This window comes from Vidua macroura, chromosome Z (assembly GCF_024509145.1).
Source record: "Vidua macroura isolate BioBank_ID:100142 chromosome Z, ASM2450914v1, whole genome shotgun sequence".
In the NCBI taxonomy this organism is placed as follows: domain Eukaryota; kingdom Metazoa; phylum Chordata; class Aves; order Passeriformes; family Viduidae; genus Vidua; species Vidua macroura.
The window spans coordinates 72,491,859-72,518,310 of NC_071611.1; the positions used below are offsets into that span (position 1 = coordinate 72,491,859).

General features: G+C 54.7%; 1 protein-coding gene and 1 long non-coding RNA gene across 2 annotated transcripts in view; both read right to left on the reverse strand.

Moving 5' to 3' along the window:
• LOC128822611 (serine/threonine-protein kinase PAK 3-like) overlaps positions 1-26,452 on the reverse strand; it is a 68,801-nt gene that overhangs the window by 9,044 nt on the left and 33,305 nt on the right. The window lies entirely within an intron of this gene.
• Positions 867-19,632, reverse strand: LOC128822620 (uncharacterized). The gene is made up of 3 exons (XR_008441519.1): positions 19,573-19,632; positions 1,209-1,340; positions 867-930 (listed from the first exon to the last, which is right to left on the reverse strand). It is a non-coding gene; the product is annotated as an uncharacterized LOC128822620 (long non-coding RNA).

Genomic DNA, 26,452 nt, shown 5'->3' on the forward strand with positions numbered 1-26,452 from the left:
AAGTGCTCATCCTCCCCCCAATGTGTCCTCTTTTCCTGCACCATCTTCAGGTCATGCTCAACCTGTAGCACCTTTGGTGGGGACACTTCCTGTGCCTCACGCCAGCCTCGGGGCTCTTCATTGCCACTCATTTGCCGGAAGTCTTTGCCGGCTGCCCGGTGAGATGTCAACACTTGCACCTCGAGTCAAACAGAACAAAGCAGTCAGAGACTACAGCTTGTCCCTGTCAGTCAAGAGTCACTGACTGTGAGGAAAGAACAGATTTACAAGGGATACAGACAGCTTGTTTCAATCCTCCATCTGGGTCACCATATTCCCCTGTAAAAACACCTCAAGAAACAAGGAGAGCAGGAACAGGCCAGCAGGAATCAATTTGGATGACTGCTGGCCAAAAGGCCAAAGGACAAGTCCCACTGTCCAGGGCAGCAGCTGAGATTCAGCACACCAGGAAATGTCCTTCTGAGTGACTGTGATACACACTAGAGCAGGATGGCACTCAGAGGCATCACCCCGCTCCCTGCTGCTCTGCACTGGGAAGGCCAGAAGGGCAGAAACCACCAGTTTGGTGACTGCAGTGGCTATCCCTCTTTCACTCACTTGCTTTTGTAGAGCCTGAGGGAGGGGATTAAGTTTTTCTCTGATGATTTTAATTTCTTCCTCCTGCCTCTTCTCCCTTGCCATGATCTTAGCGTGAGCTTTCTGAAAGTCTGTGTCCAGCTGTTCCTTCAAGTTCTGTAAAATACGAGAGAGAGGATCTTTCATGAATGGAGTGGCTGCCACTCTTTCACTCACCTGGTTTTGTTGATCGCCCCTCTGCTGATGGAGATTCATCTCCTCTTGAATTCTTCTCGTCTCTTCCTGGTTCTTCTTTACTTCCATGATGGCACTCTGAGCTTCGGGCTGCTCTGCTTGTGGCTCTGCCTTGATGCTCTGTACACACAAATGCAGAGCAAGTGACTGGGAGCTGCCATAAGGCTCAGCTTTTTCCTCTTGCAGCCTCAAAATCACATTTATTCAGCCACTTCTTTCTGCTTCCCTACCCACACCTGCTTCCAATGGAACCCTCTTGTCCCAGTGCTGATCTCTGCAGATTCCAAGCCTCTGTGCTTTCAGTGCCTCTGGGACTCCTGGCCTCCTCACTCCCAAGAGCTCTGTTTTATGCACCTCTTCCTGCCCTTTCCCTCTGACACCTGGCAAGTCAGGCTTACCTGGCCATTCTCCTGTGGCTCTTCCACCTGCTGCCTGAGCTGCTCTTCCTGCTCTCGGGCTCTCAGCTCTCCCTGAGTCTGGCATGGCATCTCTGATAATGCAATCTGCTCCTGCTCTTTCTCTGGAAGAATCTGCACAGAAAGCAAGAGAAGATGGGTTTCAACTTTCCATAGGACATTTGTGTTCCAAGACTCAAGGACTGATGGGCTCACACGTTCCCAGAGCACTGTGCTGCTGCTCTCCTGGGTCATTCTCTGCCTGTGGGGAGGCACAGATTCCAAAGTGACCCTGGCACTACAATCAGGGGCCATCGGGGGCTGAAGCTCCAACAGCCTCTCAGGCAGCTGACAGGGAAGGTGTGGCATTTCTCAGGGGTCTGGTGAGGGCCTCCCTCTGCTCCTGCCATGTCCTGTTTGTCTTTCAGTAGTGACTGACACCCAGCCCAGTCCCACAGCTCCATCCTGCCTCTGCAGGTGGCTTCCTGGGTGAGCTCACCCTTTATGAGAGACACTTCTGGAGTTCATGTTCTCTTCACCACCTAAAACATGGAATTCTTCCACCTCTCTAGGACAGGCAGAAATTAAAGAATTAACTGGGGGCCTCAGGTCGAAGAGGCTGGAGGAGGAAAACAGCTCTGAGGGGAAAAAAACCACCATATCTGGAGGGGGAAACAGCTCTGCCTGCTCAGAATCGGTCAACAGAACGTGTCTCTAATCCTCTCCTGAAAGGGATGCTTTAAGTGAACTTTGCACCTCCAACTGCTTTGGACCAGAGCCAAGAAGATTCAATTATGCAAATGACAAATAGATAGAGAGAGAGAGAGAGAGAGAGAAAGATAGAACTCACTCTTATAATCTCTCTTTCCTATAGTTTCTGTTGCTACACACACTTGGTAGCCATTGCCCTGATCAGCAGCAATCCTGAGATTGCTCTCCTATTGCTTCAATAAACCACACTCCCAGGGAATCTGGAGCACTTAGGTCCTTATGGAATGCAATCAGATCCAGAGCATTGCACTGGGAATGGCACTCTTGCAGCATCTGTGCTTGGCCAAGTGCTTCTCTTGGACTTGATGACACTGAGAGTGCTAAAGGGGCTGTAATCAGAAATAAAGCCCAGCCCCTTCCACCTCCTCTGATCTCTGAGGACAATCTGGAATGCAAGAGCATTGATTTCCTGCTCAATTCCCAAACACCACGTTTACTGATTCCCTGGGCTGCAAAAAGGCAGAGGTACTGTCAATATGGATGCGAAGTGCAAGGCCCTGTTGACTGGCCTGGCACCAGAACAGCTCCTTCTGCACCAAGCTCCCTGCCCCAAACAATGTGATCTCATGCAAAAATACTGCATCCTCCAAAAATGTCACCTTACAAAAGAAAATGCAAGCAGAATCTCAACAAGTGCTGGACAAAGGCAGAAAAGTTTGAGGAAAATAGCCTTGCCTTGCTGAGAAATGAGAAACTGAACAGGACTTCTCCTCCCAACAAAGGAAGAAACCACAACATGAAAGAGTCACCAAATGAAGTGTCAAAAACACTTGGATGCAGTGAGATGATATTTGTAGAAGAAATAGCATTTGTAGTGAGCACTATCTTGCAGGGATTTATGGAACTCTGCCTGGAGGTCACTGACGAGCCTCCCGTTGTCCAGGCTAAAGCTCCCTCAGCACCTCCTCCTTGGCCTTGCACTCCACAGCCTTCCCCAGCTCCCGTGTCCTCCTCTGCACACGCTCCAGCCCCTCAAGGACTTTCTGCTTCACAGGGGCCCACAACTGGGCACAGCACTCCCAGCTGTGGCCGCAGCGCTGCCCAGCCCAGGGGGACGCTCACTGCCCTGCTCCTGCTGCCCCACTCTTGCTGACACAGGCCAGGACGCCCTTGGCCTTCTTGGCTCCCTGGCCACGCACTGGCCCACCTTCAGCTGCTCTTGACCGGCACCCCTGGGTCCTTTGGGCCCACGCAGCTCCCCCACCACAAACTTGCCCCTTTGACGTCAAATACAGCACCCACAATTCCAAGATGTCCTTCCTCTTCTCAGCAACACAAGACAGCAGTCAAGGACTTGCAGCTTCACCCCCACTCGAGCCACAAATGCCATTTCCAAAGCTGCAGGCTTCATCCCAAAACGCAACCACAGAAACTCGCCCCTTCTGCTTTTTGCCTGGCAAGAAGCCTTCCCTACAAGGCACTTGCTTCCTTTGGCCTCACCCCACAAGAATGGCCTACCCCAGCTTCATGGACAACGCAATCATCTCCTTGCAGCTTATCAAAAGCCAAAAGAGACTGTACAAGCGAAGAACTGCTGCAGAAAACTGCAGAACACTTCCACAAGCCAAACACACCTTTGCACAAAGGGAAAACAACCAAAGAAAGCCCTGTGACCTCCAACACGAGCACCTGTGCCCTTGGCCACGGCCCTGCAGAAGCCCAGAGATAGAGCTTCACTGAGCCAAGCAGGCAGAAGCTGAGCCGCAGCCCCCAGCTCTTGGGTGCCTCAAGGTGACAGGCCAAAGGCCAATTTCTAGCTGTCCCTGCCTGCAGGAAATGGCCGCGTCCTGCGGGATTCCAGCACTCAGCATCCTCAGCCAGCAACAGCAAGTGCTGGCTGCTCAGAAACTTGCAGCTCTGCCTTGCACTAAAGACAGCACCACCCACAACTGGCACTTACTCCCTTGGAAGCATCAGGCTCTGCTGTGACCACAGCTGCAGGCTCGTGGTCGTCTTGCTCCTTTTGCTCCTCTTTGGCTTCTTCTCCAGGAGCAGAGGGAACCGGGGCAGAGACTGCTGCTGCTTCTGTCATCTGTGGCAAGAGAGAAACATGAGGGACAGGCCATTACCTATCGTTTGGAACCTCCTTTCTCCTCGCATCTACAACCACCTCTTCAAAGGAGAAATCATCAGCATTCTTAGCAATGGCATTCTAAGTCACTCCAGCCAGATTAAAATGGGCTAATTCAAGAGAACTCTGTTTGCCTAGGAATTTGATAGTCCTCCATGGCTGCTATCTGCAAGGCACAGTGCCTCTGCACAAGGGAGCTTTTAGCTCTTGAAAGCTGTGAAATGGAAAAGTAGGAAATAGCCAGCAAGGCCTTTGCTATTGCTGCGGCAGACATGGAAAACTAAAAGTGGATCAGAATCCCATTTGGTGCAGGAAAAGGGCAGGAAAGCTTGTGCAGAAGCATCTTTGCTTGCTGGGAAGAGAGAAAATCAGCAGGGCTTCTCCTCCTAGCAAGCCAAGAAACCACAAATTGGAAGTGTCACCTCCTCAGGTGGCTAAAGCCCTTGCATGCAGAGCGGGGATGTTTGGCAGGGAAGCAGGCCTTGGGGTGAGCGCTGTCCTCTATGGATCTATGGAAGTGTGCCTGAAGGGCCCTGACGAGCCTCCCGTTGTCCAGGCTAAAGCTCCCTCAGCACCTCCTCCTTGGCCTTGCGCTCCACAGCCTTCCCCAGCTCCCGTGTCCTCCTCTGCACACGCTCCAGCCCCTCAAGGACTTTCTGCTTCACAGGGGCCCACAACTGGGCACAGCACTCCCAGCTGTGGCCGCAGCGCTGCCCAGCCCAGGGGGACGCTCCCTGCCCTGCTCCTGCTGCCCCACTCTTGCTGACACAGGCCAGGACGCCGTTGGCCTCCTTGGCTCCCTGGCCACGCGCTGGCCCACCTTCAGCTGCTCTTGACCGGCACCCCTGGGTCCTTTGGGCCCACGCAGCTCCCCCACCACAAACTTGCCCCTTTGACGTCAAATACAGCACCCACAATTCCAAGATGTCCTTCCTCTTCTCAGCAACACAAGACAGCAGTCAAGGACTTGCAGCTTCACCCCCACCCGAGGCACTAATGCCATTTCCAAAGCTGCAGGCTTCATCCCAAAACGCAACCACAGAAACTCGCCCCTTCTGCTTTTTGCCTGGCAAGAAGCCTTCCCTACAAGGCACTTGCTTCCTTTGGCCTCACCCCACAAGAATGGCCTGCCCCAGCTTCATGGACAACGCAATCATCTCCTTGCAGCTTATCAAAAGCCAAAAGAGACTGTACAAGCGAAGAACTGCTGCAGAAAACTGCAGAACACTTCCACAAGCCAAACACACCTTTGCACAAAGGGAAAACAACTAAAGAAAGCCCCGTGACCTCCAGCACGAGCACCTGTGCCCTTGGCCACGGCCCTGCAGAAGCCCAGAGACAGAGCTTCACTGAGCCAAGCAGGCAGAAGCTGAGCCGCAGCCCCCAGCTCTTGGGTGCCTCAAGGTGACAGGCCAAAGGCCAATTTCTAGCTGTCCCTGCCTGCAGGAAATGGCCGCATCCTGCGGGATTCCAGCACTCAGCATCCTCAGCCAGCAACAGCAAGTGCTGGCTGCTCAGAAACTTGCAGCTCTGCCTTGCACTAAAGACAGCACCACCCACAACTGGCACTTACTCCCTTGGAAGCATCAGGGTCTGCTGTGACCACAGCTGCAGGCTCGTGGTCGTCTTGCTCCTTTTGCTCCTCTTTGGCTTCTTCTCCAGGAGCAGAGGGAGCCGGGGCAGAGACTGCTGCTGCTTCTGTCATCTGTGGCAAGAGAGAAACATGAGGGACAGGCCGTTACCTATCGTTTGGAACCTCCTTTCTCCTCGCATCTACAACCACCTCTTGGAAGGAGAAATCATCAGCATTCTTAGCAATGGCATTCTAAGTCAGTCCGGCCAGATTAAAATGGGCTAATTCAAGAGAACTCTGTTTGCCTAGGAATTTGATAGTCCTCCATGGCTGCTATCTGCAAGGCACAGTGCCTCTGCACAAGGGAGCTTTTAGCTCTTGAAAGCTGTGAAATGGAAAAGTAGGAAATAGCCAGCAAGGCCTTTGCTATTGCTGCGGCAGACATGGAAAACTAAAAGTGGATCAGAATCCCATTTGGTGCAGGAAAAGGGCAGGAAAGCTTGTGCAGAAGCATCTTTGCTTGCTGGGAAGAGAGAAAATCAGCAGGGCTTCTCCTCCTAGCAAGCCAAGAAACCACAAATTGGAAGTGTCACCTCCTCAGGTGGCTAAAGCCCTTGCATGCAGAGCGGGGATGTTTGGCAGGGAAGCAGGCCTTGGGGTGAGCGCTGTCCTCTATGGATCTATGGAAGTGTGCCTGAAGGGCCCTGACGAGCCTCCCGTTGTCCAGGCTAAAGCTCCCTCAGCACCTCCTCCTTGGCCTTGCGCTCCACAGCCTTCCCCAGCTCCCGTGTCCTCCTCTGCACACGCTCCAGCCCCTCAAGGACTTTCTGCTTCACAGGGGCCCACAACTGGGCACAGCACTCCCAGCTGTGGCCGCAGCGCTGCCCAGCCCAGGGGGACGCTCCCTGCCCTGCTCCTGCTGCCCCACTCTTGCTGACACAGGCCAGGACGCCCTTGGCCTTCCTGGCTCCCTGGCCACGCGCTGGCCCACCTTCAGCTGCTCTTGACCGGCACCCCTGGGTCCTTTGGGCCCACGCAGCTCCCCCACCACAAACTTGCCCCTTTGACGTCAAATACAGCACCCACAATTCCAAGATGTCCTTCCTCTTCTCAGCAACACAAGACAGCAGTCAAGGACTTGCAGCTTCACCCCCACCCGAGGCACTAATGCCATTTCCAAAGCTGCAGGCTTCATCCCAAAACGCAACCACAGAAACTCGCCCCTTCTGCTTTTTGCCTGGCAAGAAGCCTTCCCTACAAGGCACTTGCTTTCTTTGGCCTCACCCCACAAGAATGGCCTACCCCAGCTTCATGGACAACGCAATCATCTCCTTGCAGCTTATCAAAAGCCAAAAGAGACTGTACAAGCGAAGAACTGCTGCAGAAAACTGCAGAACACTTCCACAAGCCAAACACACCTTTGCACAAAGGGAAAACAACTAAAGAAAGCCCTGTGACCTCCAGCACGAGCACCTGTGCCCTTGGCCACGGCCCTGCAGAAGCCCAGAGATAGAGCTTCACTGAGCCAAGCAGGCAGAAGCTGAGCCGCAGCCCCCAGCTCTTGGGTGCCTCAAGGTGACAGGCCAAAGGCCAATTTCTAGCTGTCCCTGCCTGTAGGAAATGGCCGCGTCCTGCGGGATTCCAGCACTCAGCATCCTCAGCCAGCAACAGCAAGTGCTGGCTGCTCAGAAACTTGCAGCTCTGCCTTGCACTAAAGACAGCACCACCCACAACTGGCACTTACTCCCTTGGAAGCATCAGGCTCTGCTGTGACCACAGCTGCAGGCTCGTGGTCGTCTTGCTCCTTTTGCTCCTCTTTGGCTTCTTCTCCAGGAGCAGAGGGAACCGGGGCAGAGACTGCTGCTGCTTCTGTCATCTGTGGCAAGAGAGAAACATGAGGGACAGGCCGTTACCTATCGTTTGGAACCTCCTTTCTCCTCGCATCTACAACCACCTCTTCGAAGGAGAAATCATCAGCATTCTTAGCAATGGCATTCTAAGTCACTCCGGACAGATTAAAATGGGCTAATTCAACAGAACTCTGTTTGCCTAGGAATTTGATAGTCCTCCCTGGCTGCTATCTGCAAGGCACAGTGCCTCTGCACAAGGGAGCTTTTAGCTCTTGAAAGCTGTGAAATGGAAAAGTAGGAAATAGCCAGCAAGGCCTTTGCTATTGCTGCGGCAGACATGGAAAACTAAAAGTGGATCAGAATCCCATTTGGTGCAGGAAAAGGGCAGGAAAGCTTGTGCAGAAGCATCTTTGCTTGCTGGGAAGAGAGAAAATCAGCAGGGCTTCTCCTCCTAGCAAGCCAAGAAACCACAAATTGGAAGTGTCACCTCCTCAGGTGGCTAAAGCCCTTGCATGCAGAGCGGGGATGTTTGGCAGGGAAGCAGGCCTTGGGGTGAGCGCTGTCCTCTATGGATCTATGGAAGTGTGCCTGAAGGGCCCTGACGAGCCTCCCGTTGTCCAGGCTAAAGCTCCCTCAGCACCTCCTCCTTGGCCTTGCGCTCCACAGCCTTCCCCAGCTCCCGTGTCCTCCTCTGCACACGCTCCAGCCCCTCAAGGACTTTCTGCTTCACAGGGGCCCACAACTGGGCACAGCACTCCCAGCTGTGGCCGCAGCGCTGCCCAGCCCAGGGGGACGCTCCCTGCCCTGCTCCTGCTGCCCCACTCTTGCTGACACAGGCCAGGACGCCCTTGGCCTTCCTGGCTCCCTGGCCACGCGCTGGCCCACCTTCAGCTGCTCTTGACCGGCACCCCTGGGTCCTTTGGGCCCACGCAGCTCCCCCACCACAAACTTGCCCCTTTGACGTCAAATACAGCACCCACAATTCCAAGATGTCCTTCCTCTTCTCAGCAACACAAGACAGCAGTCAAGGACTTGCAGCTTCACCCCCACCCGAGGCACTAATGCCATTTCCAAAGCTGCAGGCTTCATCCCAAAACGCAACCACAGAAACTCGCCCCTTCTGCTTTTTGCCTGGCAAGAAGCCTTCCCTACAAGGCACTTGCTTTCTTTGGCCTCACCCCACAAGAACGGCCTACCCCAGCTTCATGGACAACGCAATCATCTCCTTGCAGCTTATCAAAAGCCAAAAGAGACTGTACAAGCGAAGAACTGCTGCAGAAAACTGCAGAACACTTCCACAAGCCAAACACACCTTTGCACAAAGGGAAAACAACTAAAGAAAGCCCTGTGACCTCCAGCACGAGCACCTGTGCCCTTGGCCACGGCCCTGCAGAAGCCCAGAGACAGAGCTTCACTGAGCCAAGCAGGCAGAAGCTGAGCCGCAGCCCCCAGCTCTTGGGTGCCTCATGGTGACAGGCCAAAGGCCAATTTCTAGCTCTCCCTGCCTGCAGGAAATGGCCGCGTCCTGCGGGATTCCAGCACTCAGCATCCTCAGCCAGCAACAGCAAGTGCTGGCTGCTCAGAAACTTGCAGCTCTGCCTTGCACTAAAGACAGCACCACCCACAACTGGCACTTACTCCCTTGGAAGCATCAGGCTCTGCTGTGACCACAGCTGCAGGCTCGTGGTCGTCTTGCTCCTTTTGCTCCTCTTTGGCTTCTTCTCCAGGAGCAGAGGGAACCGGGGCAGAGACTGCTGCTGCTTCTGTCATCTGTGGCAAGAGAGAAACATGAGGGACAGGCCATTACCTATCGTTTGGAACCTCCTTTCTCCTCGCATCTACAACCACCTCTTCAAAGGAGAAATCATCAGCATTCTTAGCAATGGCATTCTAAGTCACTCCAGCCAGATTAAAATGGGCTAATTCAAGAGAACTCTGTTTGCCTAGGAATTTGATAGTCCTCCATGGCTGCTATCTGCAAGGCACAGTGCCTCTGCACAAGGGAGCTTTTAGCTCTTGAAAGCTGTGAAATGGAAAAGTAGGAAATAGCCAGCAAGGCCTTTGCTATTGCTGCGGCAGACATGGAAAACTAAAAGTGGATCAGAATCCCATTTGGTGCAGGAAAAGGGCAGGAAAGCTTGTGCAGAAGCATCTTTGCTTGCTGGGAAGAGAGAAAATCAGCAGGGCTTCTCCTCCTAGCAAGCCAAGAAACCACAAATTGGAAGTGTCACCTCCTCAGGTGGCTAAAGCCCTTGCATGCAGAGCGGGGATGTTTGGCAGGGAAGCAGGCCTTGGGGTGAGCGCTGTCCTCTATGGATCTATGGAAGTGTGCCTGAAGGGCCCTGACGAGCCTCCCGTTGTCCAGGCTAAAGCTCCCTCAGCACCTCCTCCTTGGCCTTGCGCTCCACAGCCTTCCCCAGCTCCCGTGTCCTCCTCTGCACACGCTCCAGCCCCTCAAGGACTTTCTGCTTCACAGGGGCCCACAACTGGGCACAGCACTCCCAGCTGTGGCCGCAGCGCTGCCCAGCCCAGGGGGACGCTCCCTGCCCTGCTCCTGCTGCCCCACTCTTGCTGACACAGGCCAGGACGCCGTTGGCCTCCTTGGCTCCCTGGCCACGCGCTGGCCCACCTTCAGCTGCTCTTGACCGGCACCCCTGCGTCCTTTGGGCCCACGCAGCTCCCCCACCACAAACTTGCCCCTTTGACGTCAAATACAGCACCCACAATTCCAAGATGTCCTTCCTCTTCTCAGCAACACAAGACAGCAGTCAAGGACTTGCAGCTTCACCCCCACCCGAGGCACTAATGCCATTTCCAAAGCTGCAGGCTTCATCCCAAAACGCAACCACAGAAACTCGCCCCTTCTGCTTTTTGCCTGGCAAGAAGCCTTCCCTACAAGGCACTTGCTTCCTTTGGCCTCACCCCACAAGAATGGCCTGCCCCAGCTTCATGGACAACACAATCATCTCCTTGCAGCTTATCAAAAGCCAAAAGAGAGTGTACAAGTGAAGAACTGCTGCAGAAAACTGCAGAACACTTCCACAAGCCAAACACACCTTTGCACAAAGGGAAAACAACTAAAGAAAGCCCCGTGACCTCCAGCACGAGCACCTGTGCCCTTGGCCACGGCCCTGCAGAAGCCCAGAGACAGAGCTTCACTGAGCCAAGCAGGCAGAAGCTGAGCCGCAGCCCCCAGCTCTTGGGTGCCTCAAGGTGACAGGCCAAAGGCCAATTTCTAGCTGTCCCTGCCTGTAGGAAATGGCCGCATCCTGCGGGATTCCAGCACTCAGCATCCTCAGCCAGCAACAGCAAGTGCTGGCTGCTCAGAAACTTGCAGCTCTGCCTTGCACTAAAGACAGCACCACCCACAACTGGCACTTACTCCCTTGGAAGCATCAGGCTCTGCTGTGACCACAGCTGCAGGCTCGTGGTCGTCTTGCTCCTTTTGCTCCTCTTTGGCTTCTTCTCCAGGAGCAGAGGGAACCGGGGCAGAGACTGCTGCTGCTTCTGTCATCTGTGGCAAGAGAGAAACATGAGGGACAGGCCGTTACCTATCGTTTGGAACCTCCTTTCTCCTCGCATCTACAACCACCTCTTCGAAGGAGAAATCATCAGCATTCTTAGCAATGGCATTCTAAGTCACTCCGGCCAGATTAAAATGGGCTAATTCAAGAGAACTCTGTTTGCCTAGGAATTTGATAGTCCTCCCTGGCTGCTATCTGCAAGGCACAGTGCCTCTGCACAAGGGAGCTTTTAGCTCTTGAAAGCTGTGAAATGGAAAAGTAGGAAATAGCCAGCAAGGCCTTTGCTATTGCTGCGGCAGACATGGAAAACTAAAAGTGGATCAGAATCCCATTTGGTGCAGGAAAAGGGCAGGAAAGCTTGTGCAGAAGCATCTTTGCTTGCTGGGAAGAGAGAAAATCAGCAGGGCTTCTCCTCCTAGCAAGCCAAGAAACCACAAATTGGAAGTGTCACCTCCTCAGGTGGCTAAAGCCCTTGCATGCAGAGCGGGGATGTTTGGCAGGGAAGCAGGCCTTGGGGTGAGCGCTGTCCTCTATGGATCTATGGAAGTGTGCCTGAAGGGCCCTGACGAGCCTCCCGTTGTCCAGGCTAAAGCTCCCTCAGCACCTCCTCCTTGGCCTTGCGCTCCACAGCCTTCCCCAGCTCCCGTGTCCTCCTCTGCACACGCTCCAGCCCCTCAAGGACTTTCTGCTTCACAGGGGCCCACAACTGGGCACAGCACTCCCAGCTGTGGCCGCAGCGCTGCCCAGCCCAGGGGGACGCTCCCTGCCCTGCTCCTGCTGCCCCACTCTTGCTGACACAGGCCAGGACGCCCTTGGCCTTCCTGGCTCCCTGGCCACGCGCTGGCCCACCTTCAGCTGCTCTTGACCGGCACCCCTGGGTCCTTTGGGCCCACGCAGCTCCCCCACCACAAACTTGCCCCTTTGACGTCAAATACAGCACCCACAATTCCAAGATGTCCTTCCTCTTCTCAGCAACACAAGACAGCAGTCAAGGACTTGCAGCTTCACCCCCACCCGAGCCACAAATGCCATTTCCAAAGCTGCAGGCTTCATCCCAAAACGCAACCACAGAAACTCGCCCCTTCTGCTTTTTGCCTGGCAAGAAGCCTTCCCTACAAGGCACTTGCTTTCTTTGGCCTCACCCCACAAGAATGGCCTGCCCCAGCTTCATGGACAACGCAATCATCTCCTTGCAGCTTATCAAAAGCCAAAAGAGACTGTACAAGCGAAGAACTGCTGCAGAAAACTGCAGAACACTTCCACAAGCCAAACACACCTTTGCACAAAGGGAAAACAACTAAAGAAAGCCCCGTGACCTCCAGCACGAGCACCTGTGCCCTTGGCCACGGCCCTGCAGAAGCCCAGAGACAGAGCTTCACTGAGCCAAGCAGGCAGAAGCTGAGCCGCAGCCCCCAGCTCTTGGGTGCCTCAAGGTGACAGGCCAAAGGCCAATTTCTAGCTGTCCCTGCCTGTAGGAAATGGCCGCATCCTGCGGGATTCCAGCACTCAGCATCCTCAGCCAGCAACAGCAAGTGCTGGCTGCTCAGAAACTTGCAGCTCTGCCTTGCACTAAAGACAGCACCACCCACAACTGGCACTTACTCCCTTGGAAGCATCAGGGTCTGCTGTGACCACAGCTGCAGGCTCGTGGTCGTCTTGCTCCTTTTGCTCCTCTTTGGCTTCTTCTCCAGGAGCAGAGGGAGCCGGGGCAGAGACTGCTGCTGCTTCTGTCATCTGTGGCAAGAGAGAAACATGAGGGACAGGCCGTTACCTATCGTTTAGAACCTCCTTTCTCCTCGCATTTACAACCACCTCTTGGAAGGAGAAATCATCAGCATTCTTAGCAATGGCATTCTAAGTCACTCCGGACAGATTAAAATGGGCTAATTCAAGAGAACTCTGTTTGCCTAGGAATTTGATAGTCCTCCATGGCTGCTATCTGCAAGGCACAGTGCCTCTGCACAAGGGAGCTTTTAGCTCTTGAAAGCTGTGAAATGGAAAAGTAGGAAATAGCCAGCAAGGCCTTTGCTATTGCTGCGGCAGACATGGAAAACTAAAAGTGGATCAGAATCCCATTTGGTGCAGGAAAAGGGCAGGAAAGCTTGTGCAGAAGCATCTTTGCTTGCTGGGAAGAGAGAAAATCAGCAGGGCTTCTCCTCCTAGCAAGCCAAGAAACCACAAATTGGAAGTGTCACCTCCTCAGGTGGCTAAAGCCCTTGCATGCAGAGCGGGGATGTTTGGCAGGGAAGCAGGCCTTGGGGTGAGCGCTGTCCTCTATGGATCTATGGAAGTGTGCCTGAAGGGCCCTGACGAGCCTCCCGTTGTCCAGGCTAAAGCTCCCTCAGCACCTCCTCCTTGGCCTTGCGCTCCACAGCCTTCCCCAGCTCCCGTGTCCTCCTCTGCACACGCTCCAGCCCCTCAAGGACTTTCTGCTTCACAGGGGCCCACAACTGGGCACAGCACTCCCAGCTGTGGCCGCAGCGCTGCCCAGCCCAGGGGGACGCTCCCTGCCCTGCTCCTGCTGCCCCACTCTTGCTGACACAGGCCAGGACGCCCTTGGCCTTCCTGGCTCCCTGGCCACGCGCTGGCCCACCTTCAGCTGCTCTTGACCGGCACCCCTGGGTCCTTTGGGCCCACGCAGCTCCCCCACCACAAACTTGCCCCTTTGACGTCAAATACAGCACCCACAATTCCAAGATGTCCTTCCTCTTCTCAGCAACACAAGACAGCAGTCAAGGACTTGCAGCTTCACCCCCACCCGAGGCACTAATGCCATTTCCAAAGCTGCAGGCTTCATCCCAAAACGCAACCACAGAAACTCGCCCCTTCTGCTTTTTGCCTGGCAAGAAGCCTTCCCTACAAGGCACTTGCTTTCTTTGGCCTCACCCCACAAGAATGGCCTACCCCAGCTTCATGGACAACGCAATCATCTCCTTGCAGCTTATCAAAAGCCAAAAGAGACTGTACAAGCGAAGAACTGCTGCAGAAAACTGCAGAACACTTCCACAAGCCAAACACACCTTTGCACAAAGGGAAAACAACTAAAGAAAGCCCTGTGACCTCCAGCACGAGCACCTGTGCCCTTGGCCACGGCCCTGCAGAAGCCCAGAGATAGAGCTTCACTGAGCCAAGCAGGCAGAAGCTGAGCCGCAGCCCCCAGCTCTTGGGTGCCTCAAGGTGACAGGCCAAAGGCCAATTTCTAGCTGTCCCTGCCTGTAGGAAATGGCCGCGTCCTGCGGGATTCCAGCACTCAGCATCCTCAGCCAGCAACAGCAAGTGCTGGCTGCTCAGAAACTTGCAGCTCTGCCTTGCACTAAAGACAGCACCACCCACAACTGGCACTTACTCCCTTGGAAGCATCAGGCTCTGCTGTGACCACAGCTGCAGGCTCGTGGTCGTCTTGCTCCTTTTGCTCCTCTTTGGCTTCTTCTCCAGGAGCAGAGGGAACCGGGGCAGAGACTGCTGCTGCTTCTGTCATCTGTGGCAAGAGAGAAACATGAGGGACAGGCCGTTACCTATCGTTTGGAACCTCCTTTCTCCTCGCATCTACAACCACCTCTTCGAAGGAGAAATCATCAGCATTCTTAGCAATGGCATTCTAAGTCACTCCGGCCAGATTAAAATGGGCTAATTCAAGAGAACTCTGTTTGCCTAGGAATTTGATAGTCCTCCCTGGCTGCTATCTGCAAGGCACAGTGCCTCTGCACAAGGGAGCTTTTAGCTCTTGAAAGCTGTGAAATGGAAAAGTAGGAAATAGCCAGCAAGGCCTTTGCTATTGCTGCGGCAGACATGGAAAACTAAAAGTGGATCAGAATCCCATTTGGTGCAGGAAAAGGGCAGGAAAGCTTGTGCAGAAGCATCTTTGCTTGCTGGGAAGAGAGAAAATCAGCAGGGCTTCTCCTCCTAGCAAGCCAAGAAACCACAAATTGGAAGTGTCACCTCCTCAGGTGGCTAAAGCCCTTGCATGCAGAGCGGGGATGTTTGGCAGGGAAGCAGGCCTTGGGGTGAGCGCTGTCCTCTATGGATCTATGGAAGTGTGCCTGAAGGGCCCTGACGAGCCTCCCGTTGTCCAGGCTAAAGCTCCCTCAGCACCTCCTCCTTGGCCTTGCGCTCCACAGCCTTCCCCAGCTCCCGTGTCCTCCTCTGCACACGCTCCAGCCCCTCAAGGACTTTCTGCTTCACAGGGGCCCACAACTGGGCACAGCACTCCCAGCTGTGGCCGCAGCGCTGCCCAGCCCAGGGGGACGCTCCCTGCCCTGCTCCTGCTGCCCCACTCTTGCTGACACAGGCCAGGACGCCCTTGGCCTTCCTGGCTCCCTGGCCACGCGCTGGCCCACCTTCAGCTGCTCTTGACCGGCACCCCTGGGTCCTTTGGGCCCACGCAGCTCCCCCACCACAAACTTGCCCCTTTGACGTCAAATACAGCACCCACAATTCCAAGATGTCCTTCCTCTTCTCAGCAACACAAGACAGCAGTCAAGGACTTGCAGCTTCACCCCCACCCGAGGCACTAATGCCATTTCCAAAGCTGCAGGCTTCATCCCAAAACGCAACCACAGAAACTCGCCCCTTCTGCTTTTTGCCTGGCAAGAAGCCTTCCCTACAAGGCACTTGCTTTCTTTGGCCTCACCCCACAAGAACGGCCTACCCCAGCTTCATGGACAACGCAATCATCTCCTTGCAGCTTATCAAAAGCCAAAAGAGACTGTACAAGCGAAGAACTGCTGCAGAAAACTGCAGAACACTTCCACAAGCCAAACACACCTTTGCACAAAGGGAAAACAACTAAAGAAAGCCCTGTGACCTCCAGCACGAGCACCTGTGCCCTTGGCCACGGCCCTGCAGAAGCCCAGAGACAGAGCTTCACTGAGCCAAGCAGGCAGAAGCTGAGCCGCAGCCCCCAGCTCTTGGGTGCCTCATGGTGACAGGCCAAAGGCCAATTTCTAGCTCTCCCTGCCTGCAGGAAATGGCCGCGTCCTGCGGGATTCCAGCACTCAGCATCCTCAGCCAGCAACAGCAAGTGCTGGCTGCTCAGAAACTTGCAGCTCTGCCTTGCACTAAAGACAGCACCACCCACAACTGGCACTTACTCCCTTGGAAGCATCAGGCTCTGCTGTGACCACAGCTGCAGGCTCGTGGTCGTCTTGCTCCTTTTGCTCCTCTTTGGCTTCTTCTCCAGGAGCAGAGGGAACCGGGGCAGAGACTGCTGCTGCTTCTGTCATCTGTGGCAAGAGAGAAACATGAGGGACAGGCCATTACCTATCGTTTGGAACCTCCTTTCTCCTCGCATCTACAACCACCTCTTCAAAGGAGAAATCATCAGCATTCTTAGCAATGGCATTCTAAGTCACTCCGGCCAGATTAAAATGGGCTAATTCAAGAGAACTCTGTTTGCCTAGGAATTTGATAGTCCTCCATGGCTGCTATCTGCAAGGCACAGTGCCTCTGCACAAGGGAGCTTTTAGCTCTTGAAAGCTGTGAAATGGAAAAGTAGGAAATAGCCAGCAAGGCCTTTGCTATTGCTGCGGCAGACATGGAAAACTAAAAGTGGATCAGAATCCCATTTGGTGCAGGAAAAGGGCAGGAAAGCTTGTGCAGAAGCATCTTTGCTTGCTGGGAAGAGAGAAAATCAGCAGGGCTTCTCCTCCTAGCAAGCCAAGAAACCACAAATTGGAAGTGTCACCTCCTCAGGTGGCTAAAGCCCTTGCATGCAGAGCGGGGATGTTTGGCAGGGAAGCAGGCCTTGGGGTGAGCGCTGTCCTCTATGGATCTATGGAAGTGTGCCTGAAGGGCCCTGACGAGCCTCCCGTTGTCCAGGCTAAAGCTCCCTCAGCACCTCCTCCTTGGCCTTGCGCTCCACAGCCTTCCCCAGCTCCCGTGTCCTCCTCTGCACACGCTCCAGCCCCTCAAGGACTTTCTGCTTCACAGGGGCCCACAACTGGGCACAGCACTCCCAGCTGTGGCCGCAGCGCTGCCCAGCCCAGGGGGACGCTCCCTGCCCTGCTCCTGCTGCCCCACTCTTGCTGACACAGGCCAGGACGCCGTTGGCCTCCTTGGCTCCCTGGCCACGCGCTGGCCCACCTTCAGCTGCTCTTGACCGGCACCCCTGCGTCCTTTGGGCCCACGCAGCTCCCCCACCACAAACTTGCCCCTTTGACGTCAAATACAGCACCCACAATTCCAAGATGTCCTTCCTCTTCTCAGCAACACAAGACAGCAGTCAAGGACTTGCAGCTTCACCCCCACCCGAGGCACTAATGCCATTTCCAAAGCTGCAGGCTTCATCCCAAAACGCAACCACAGAAACTCGCCCCTTCTGCTTTTTGCCTGGCAAGAAGCCTTCCCTACAAGGCACTTGCTTCCTTTGGCCTCACCCCACAAGAATGGCCTGCCCCAGCTTCATGGACAACACAATCATCTCCTTGCAGCTTATCAAAAGCCAAAAGAGAGTGTACAAGTGAAGAACTGCTGCAGAAAACTGCAGAACACTTCCACAAGCCAAACACACCTTTGCACAAAGGGAAAACAACTAAAGAAAGCCCCGTGACCTCCAGCACGAGCACCTGTGCCCTTGGCCACGGCCCTGCAGAAGCCCAGAGACAGAGCTTCACTGAGCCAAGCAGGCAGAAGCTGAGCCGCAGCCCCCAGCTCTTGGGTGCCTCAAGGTGACAGGCCAAAGGCCAATTTCTAGCTGTCCCTGCCTGTAGGAAATGGCCGCATCCTGCGGGATTCCAGCACTCAGCATCCTCAGCCAGCAACAGCAAGTGCTGGCTGCTCAGAAACTTGCAGCTCTGCCTTGCACTAAAGACAGCACCACCCACAACTGGCACTTACTCCCTTGGAAGCATCAGGCTCTGCTGTGACCACAGCTGCAGGCTCGTGGTCGTCTTGCTCCTTTTGCTCCTCTTTGGCTTCTTCTCCAGGAGCAGAGGGAACCGGGGCAGAGACTGCTGCTGCTTCTGTCATCTGTGGCAAGAGAGAAACATGAGGGACAGGCCGTTACCTATCGTTTGGAACCTCCTTTCTCCTCGCATCTACAACCACCTCTTCGAAGGAGAAATCATCAGCATTCTTAGCAATGGCATTCTAAGTCACTCCGGCCAGATTAAAATGGGCTAATTCAAGAGAACTCTGTTTGCCTAGGAATTTGATAGTCCTCCCTGGCTGCTATCTGCAAGGCACAGTGCCTCTGCACAAGGGAGCTTTTAGCTCTTGAAAGCTGTGAAATGGAAAAGTAGGAAATAGCCAGCAAGGCCTTTGCTATTGCTGCGGCAGACATGGAAAACTAAAAGTGGATCAGAATCCCATTTGGTGCAGGAAAAGGGCAGGAAAGCTTGTGCAGAAGCATCTTTGCTTGCTGGGAAGAGAGAAAATCAGCAGGGCTTCTCCTCCTAGCAAGCCAAGAAACCACAAATTGGAAGTGTCACCTCCTCAGGTGGCTAAAGCCCTTGCATGCAGAGCGGGGATGTTTGGCAGGGAAGCAGGCCTTGGGGTGAGCGCTGTCCTCTATGGATCTATGGAAGTGTGCCTGAAGGGCCCTGACGAGCCTCCCGTTGTCCAGGCTAAAGCTCCCTCAGCACCTCCTCCTTGGCCTTGCGCTCCACAGCCTTCCCCAGCTCCCGTGTCCTCCTCTGCACACGCTCCAGCCCCTCAAGGACTTTCTGCTTCACAGGGGCCCACAACTGGGCACAGCACTCCCAGCTGTGGCCGCAGCGCTGCCCAGCCCAGGGGGACGCTCCCTGCCCTGCTCCTGCTGCCCCACTCTTGCTGACACAGGCCAGGACGCCCTTGGCCTTCCTGGCTCCCTGGCCACGCGCTGGCCCACCTTCAGCTGCTCTTGACCGGCACCCCTGGGTCCTTTGGGCCCACGCAGCTCCCCCACCACAAACTTGCCCCTTTGACGTCAAATACAGCACCCACAATTCCAAGATGTCCTTCCTCTTCTCAGCAACACAAGACAGCAGTCAAGGACTTGCAGCTTCACCCCCACCCGAGCCACAAATGCCATTTCCAAAGCTGCAGGCTTCATCCCAAAACGCAACCACAGAAACTCGCCCCTTCTGCTTTTTGCCTGGCAAGAAGCCTTCCCTACAAGGCACTTGCTTTCTTTGGCCTCACCCCACAAGAATGGCCTGCCCCAGCTTCATGGACAACGCAATCATCTCCTTGCAGCTTATCAAAAGCCAAAAGAGACTGTACAAGCGAAGAACTGCTGCAGAAAACTGCAGAACACTTCCACAAGCCAAACACACCTTTGCACAAAGGGAAAACAACTAAAGAAAGCCCCGTGACCTCCAGCACGAGCACCTGTGCCCTTGGCCACGGCCCTGCAGAAGCCCAGAGACAGAGCTTCACTGAGCCAAGCAGGCAGAAGCTGAGCCGCAGCCCCCAGCTCTTGGGTGCCTCAAGGTGACAGGCCAAAGGCCAATTTCTAGCTGTCCCTGCCTGTAGGAAATGGCCGCATCCTGCGGGATTCCAGCACTCAGCATCCTCAGCCAGCAACAGCAAGTGCTGGCTGCTCAGAAACTTGCAGCTCTGCCTTGCACTAAAGACAGCACCACCCACAACTGGCACTTACTCCCTTGGAACCATCAGGCTCTGCTGTGACCACAGCTGCAGGCTCGTGGTCGTCTTGCTCCTTTTGCTCCTCTTTGGCTTCTTCTCCAGGAGCAGAGGGAGCCGGGGCAGAGACTGCTGCTGCTTCTGTCATCTGTGGCAAGAGAGAAACATGAGGGACAGGCCGTTACCTATCGTTTAGAACCTCCTTTCTCCTCGCATTTACAACCACCTCTTGGAAGGAGAAATCATCAGCATTCTTAGCAATGGCATTCTAAGTCACTCCGGACAGATTAAAATGGGCTAATTCAAGAGAACTCTGTTTGCCTAGGAATTTGATAGTCCTCCATGGCTGCTATCTGCAAGGCACAGTGCCTCTGCACAAGGGAGCTTTTAGCTCTTGAAAGCTGTGAAATGGAAAAGTAGGAAATAGCCAGCAAGGCCTTTGCTATTGCTGCGGCAGACATGGAAAACTAAAAGTGGATCAGAATCCCATTTGGTGCAGGAAAAGGGCAGGAAAGCTTGTGCAGAAGCATCTTTGCTTGCTGGGAAGAGAGAAAATCAGCAGGGCTTCTCCTCCTAGCAAGCCAAGAAACCACAAATTGGAAGTGTCACCTCCTCAGGTGGCTAAAGCCCTTGCATGCAGAGCGGGGATGTTTGGCAGGGAAGCAGGCCTTGGGGTGAGCGCTGTCCTCTATGGATCTATGGAAGTGTGCCTGAAGGGCCCTGACGAGCCTCCCGTTGTCCAGGCTAAAGCTCCCTCAGCACCTCCTCCTTGGCCTTGCGCTCCACAGCCTTCCCCAGCTCCCGTGTCCTCCTCTGCACACGCTCCAGCCCCTCAAGGACTTTCTGCTTCACAGGGGCCCACAACTGGGCACAGCACTCCCAGCTGTGGCCGCAGCGCTGCCCAGCCCAGGGGGACGCTCCCTGCCCTGCTCCTGCTGCCCCACTCTTGCTGACACAGGCCAGGACGCCCTTGGCCTTCCTGGCTCCCTGGCCACGCGCTGGCCCACCTTCAGCTGCTCTTGACCGGCACCCCTGGGTCCTTTGGGCCCACGCAGCTCCCCCACCACAAACTTGCCCCTTTGACGTCAAATACAGCACCCACAATTCCAAGATGTCCTTCCTCTTCTCAGCAACACAAGACAGCAGTCAAGGACTTGCAGCTTCACCCCCACCCGAGGCACTAATGCCATTTCCAAAGCTGCAGGCTTCATCCCAAAACGCAACCACAGAAACTCGCCCCTTCTGCTTTTTGCCTGGCAAGAAGCCTTCCCTACAAGGCACTTGCTTTCTTTGGCCTCACCCCACAAGAATGGCCTACCCCAGCTTCATGGACAACGCAATCATCTCCTTGCAGCTTATCAAAAGCCAAAAGAGACTGTACAAGCGAAGAACTGCTGCAGAAAACTGCAGAACACTTCCACAAGCCAAACACACCTTTGCACAAAGGGAAAACAACTAAAGAAAGCCCTGTGACCTCCAGCACGAGCACCTGTGCCCTTGGCCACGGCCCTGCAGAAGCCCAGAGATAGAGCTTCACTGAGCCAAGCAGGCAGAAGCTGAGCCGCAGCCCCCAGCTCTTGGGTGCCTCAAGGTGACAGGCCAAAGGCCAATTTCTAGCTGTCCCTGCCTGTAGGAAATGGCCGCATCCTGCGGGATTCCAGCACTCAGCATCCTCAGCCAGCAACAGCAAGTGCTGGCTGCTCAGAAACTTGCAGCTCTGCCTTGCACTAAAGACAGCACCACCCACAACTGGCACTTACTCCCTTGGAAGCATCAGGCTCTGCTGTGACCACAGCTGCAGGCTCGTGGTCGTCTTGCTCCTTTTGCTCCTCTTTGGCTTCTTCTCCAGGAGCAGAGGGAACCGGGGCAGAGACTGCTGCTGCTTCTGTCATCTGTGGCAAGAGAGAAACATGAGGGACAGGCCGTTACCTATCGTTTGGAACCTCCTTTCTCCTCGCATCTACAACCACCTCTTCGAAGGAGAAATCATCAGCATTCTTAGCAATGGCATTCTAAGTCACTCCGGCCAGATTAAAATGGGCTAATTCAAGAGAACTCTGTTTGCCTAGGAATTTGATAGTCCTCCATGGCTGCTATCTGCAAGGCACAGTGCCTCTGCACAAGGGAGCTTTTAGCTCTTGAAAGCTGTGAAATGGAAAAGTAGGAAATAGCCAGCAAGGCCTTTGCTATTGCTGCGGCAGACATGGAAAACTAAAAGTGGATCAGAATCCCATTTGGTGCAGGAAAAGGGCAGGAAAGCTTGTGCAGAAGCATCTTTGCTTGCTGGGAAGAGAGAAAATCAGCAGGGCTTCTCCTCCTAGCAAGCCAAGAAACCACAAATTGGAAGTGTCACCTCCTCAGGTGGCTAAAGCCCTTGCATGCAGAGCGGGGATGTTTGGCAGGGAAGCAGGCCTTGGGGTGAGCGCTGTCCTCTATGGATCTATGGAAGTGTGCCTGAAGGGCCCTGACGAGCCTCCCGTTGTCCAGGCTAAAGCTCCCTCAGCACCTCCTCCTTGGCCTTGCGCTCCACAGCCTTCCCCAGCTCCCGTGTCCTCCTCTGCACACGCTCCAGCCCCTCAAGGACTTTCTGCTTCACAGGGGCCCACAACTGGGCACAGCACTCCCAGCTGTGGCCGCAGCGCTGCCCAGCCCAGGGGGACGCTCCCTGCCCTGCTCCTGCTGCCCCACTCTTGCTGACACAGGCCAGGACGCCCTTGGCCTTCCTGGCTCCCTGGCCACGCGCTGGCCCACCTTCAGCTGCTCTTGACCGGCACCCCTGGGTCCTTTGGGCCCACGCAGCTCCCCCACCACAAACTTGCCCCTTTGACGTCAAATACAGCACCCACAATTCCAAGATGTCCTTCCTCTTCTCAGCAACACAAGACAGCAGTCAAGGACTTGCAGCTTCACCCCCACCCGAGGCACTAATGCCATTTCCAAAGCTGCAGGCTTCATCCCAAAACGCAACCACAGAAACTCGCCCCTTCTGCTTTTTGCCTGGCAAGAAGCCTTCCCTACAAGGCACTTGCTTTCTTTGGCCTCACCCCACAAGAATGGCCTACCCCAGCTTCATGGACAACGCAATCATCTCCTTGCAGCTTATCAAAAGCCAAAAGAGACTGTACAAGCGAAGAACTGCTGCAGAAAACTGCAGAACACTTCCACAAGCCAAACACACCTTTGCACAAAGGGAAAACAACTAAAGAAAGCCCTGTGACCTCCAGCACGAGCACCTGTGCCCTTGGCCACGGCCCTGCAGAAGCCCAGAGATAGAGCTTCACTGAGCCAAGCAGGCAGAAGCTGAGCCGCAGCCCCCAGCTCTTGGGTGCCTCAAGGTGACAGGCCAAAGGCCAATTTCTAGCTGTCCCTGCCTGCAGGAAATGGCCGCGTCCTGCGGGATTCCAGCACTCAGCATCCTCAGCCAGCAACAGCAAGTGCTGGCTGCTCAGAAACTTGCAGCTCTGCCTTGCACTAAAGACAGCACCACCCACAACTGGCACTTACTCCCTTGGAAGCATCAGGCTCTGCTGTGACCACAGCTGCAGGCTCGTGGTCGTCTTGCTCCTTTTGCTCCTCTTTGGCTTCTTCTCCAGGAGCAGAGGGAGCCGGGGCAGAGACTGCTGCTGCTTCTGTCATCTGTGGCAAGAGAGAAACATGAGGGACAGGCCGTTACCTATCGTTTGGAACCTCCTTTCTCCTCGCATCTACAACCACCTCTTCAAAGGAGAAATCATCAGCATTCTTAGCAATGGCATTCTAAGTCACTCCGGCCAGATTAAAATGGGCTAATTCAAGAGAACTCTGTTTGCCTAGGAATTTGATAGTCCTCCATGGCTGCTATCTGCAAGGCACAGTGCCTCTGCACAAGGGAGCTTTTAGCTCTTGAAAGCTGTGAAATGGAAAAGTAGGAAATAGCCAGCAAGGCCTTTGCTATTGCTGCGGCAGACATGGAAAACTAAAAGTGGATCAGAATCCCATTTGGTGCAGGAAAAGGGCAGGAAAGCTTGTGCAGAAGCATCTTTGCTTGCTGGGAAGAGAGAAAATCAGCAGGGCTTCTCCTCCTAGCAAGCCAAGAAACCACAAATTGGAAGTGTCACCTCCTCAGGTGGCTAAAGCCCTTGCATGCAGAGCGGGGATGTTTGGCAGGGAAGCAGGCCTTGGGGTGAGCGCTGTCCTCTATGGATCTATGGAAGTGTGCCTGAAGGGCCCTGACGAGCCTCCCGTTGTCCAGGCTAAAGCTCCCTCAGCACCTCCTCCTTGGCCTTGCGCTCCACAGCCTTCCCCAGCTCCCGTGTCCTCCTCTGCACACGCTCCAGCCCCTCAAGGACTTTCTGCTTCACAGGGGCCCACAACTGGGCACAGCACTCCCAGCTGTGGCCGCAGCGCTGCCCAGCCCAGGGGGACGCTCACTGCCCTGCTCCTGCTGCCCCACTCTTGCTGACACAGGCCAGGACGCCCTTGGCCTTCTTGGCTCCCTGGCCACGCGCTGGCCCACCTTCAGCTGCTCTTGACCGGCACCCCTGGGTCCTTTGGGCCCACGCAGCTCCCCCACCACAAACTTGCCCCTTTGACGTCAAATACAGCACCCACAATTCCAAGATGTCCTTCCTCTTCTCAGCAACACAAGACAGCAGTCAAGGACTTGCAGCTTCACCCCCACCCGAGCCACAAATGCCATTTCCAAAGCTGCAGGCTTCATCCCAAAACGCAACCACAGAAACTCGCCCCTTCTGCTTTTTGTCAGGCAAGAAGCCTTCCCTACAAGGCACTTGCTTCCTTTGGCCTCACCCCACAAGAATGGCCTACCCCAGCTTCATGGACAACACAATCATCTCCTTGCAGCTTATCAAAAGCCAAAAGAGAGTGTACAAGTGAAGAACTGCTGCAGAAAACTGCAGAACACTTCCACAAGCCAAACACACCTTTGCACAAAGGGAAAACAACTAAAGAAAGCCCTGTGACCTCCAGCACGAGCACCTGTGCCCTTGGCCACGGCCCTGCAGAAGCCCAGAGACAGAGCTTCACTGAGCCAAGCAGGCAGAAGCTGAGCCGCAGCCCCCAGCTCTTGGGTGCCTCAAGGTGACAGGCCAAAGGCCAATTTCTAGCTCTCCCTGCCTGTAGGAAATGGCCGTGTCCTCTGGGATTCTAGCACTCAGCATCCTCAGCCAGCAACAGCAAGTGCTGGCTGCTCAGAAACTTGCAGCTCTGCCTTGCACTAAAGACAGCATAACCCACAACTGGCACTTACTCCCTTGGAAGCATCAGGCTCTGCTGTGACCACAGCTGCAGGCTTGTGGTCATCTTGCGCATTTTGCTCTTCTTTGGCTTCTTCCTCAGGAGCAGAGGGAGCCAGGGCAGAGACTGCTGCTGCTTCTCTTATCTGTGACAAGAGAGAAACATGAGGGACAGGCCGTTACCTATCGTTTAGAACCTCCTTTCTCCTCGCATCTACAACCACCTCTTTGAAGGAGAATCATCAGCTTTCTTAGTAATGGCATTCTAAGTCACTCCGGCCAGATTGAAATGGGCTAATTCAAGAGAACTCTGTTTGCCTAGGAATTTGATAGTCCTCCCTGGCTGCTATCTGCAAGGCACAGTGCCTCTGCACAAGGGAGCTTTTAGCTCTTGAAAGCTGTGAAATGGAAAAGTAGGAAATAGCCAACAAGGCCTTTGCTATTGCTGCGGCAGACATGGAAAACTAAAAGTGGATCAGAATCCCATTTGGTGCAGGAAAAGGGCAGGAAAGCTTGTGCAGAAGCATCTTTGCTTGCCGGGAAGAGAGAAAATCAGCAGGGCTTCTCCTCCTAGCAAGCCAAGAAACCACAAATTGGAAGTGTCACCTCCTCAGGTGGCTAAAGCCCATGGATGCAGAGCGGGGAGGTTTGGCAGGGAAGCAGGCCTTGGGGTGAGCGCCGTCCTCTATGGATCTATGGAAGTGTGCCTGAAGGGCCCTGACGAGCCTCCCGTTGCCCAGGCTAAAGCTCCCTCAACACCTCCTCCTTGGCCTTGCGCTCCACAGCCTTCCCCAGCTCCCGTGTCCTCCTCTGCACACGCTCCAGCCCCTCAAGGACTTTCTGCTTCACAGGGGCCCACAACTGGGCACAGCACTCCCAGCTGTGGCCGCAGCGCTGCCCAGCCCAGGGGGACGCTCCCTGCCCTGCTCCTGCTGCCCCACTCTTGCTGACACAGGCCAGGACGCCCTTGGCCTTCTTGGCTCCCTGGCCACGCGCTGGCCCACCTTCAGCTGCTCTTGACCGGCACCCCTGGGTCCTTTGGGCCCACGCAGCTCCCCCACCACAAACTTGCCCCTTTGACGTCAAATACAGCACCCACAATTCCAAGATGTCCTTCCTCTTCTCAGCAACACAAGACAGCAGTCAAGGACTTGCAGCTTCACCCCCACTCGAGCCACTAATGCCATTTCCAAAGCTGCAGGCTTCATCCCAAAACGCAACCACAGAAACTCGCCCCTTCTGCTTTTTGCCTGGCAAGAAGCCTTCCCTACAAGGCACTTGCTTCCTTTGGCCTCACCCCACAAGAATGGCCTACCCCAGCTTCATGGACAATGCAATCACCTCCTTGCAGCTTATCAAAAGACAAAAGTCCGCTGGGTCATAATAGACTGTACAAGTGAAGAACTGCTGCAGAAAACTGCAGAACACTTCCACAAGCCAAACACACCTTTGCACAAAGGGAAAACAACTAAAGAAAGCCCTGTGACCTCCAGCACGAGCACCTGTGCCCTTGGCCACGGCCCTGCAGAAGCCCAGAGATAGAGCTTCACTGAGCCAAGCAGGCAGAAGCTGAGCCGCAGCCCCCAGCTCTTGGGTGCCTCAAGGTGACAGGCCAAAGGCCAATTTCTAGCTGTCCCTGCCTGCAGGAAATGGCCGCGTCCT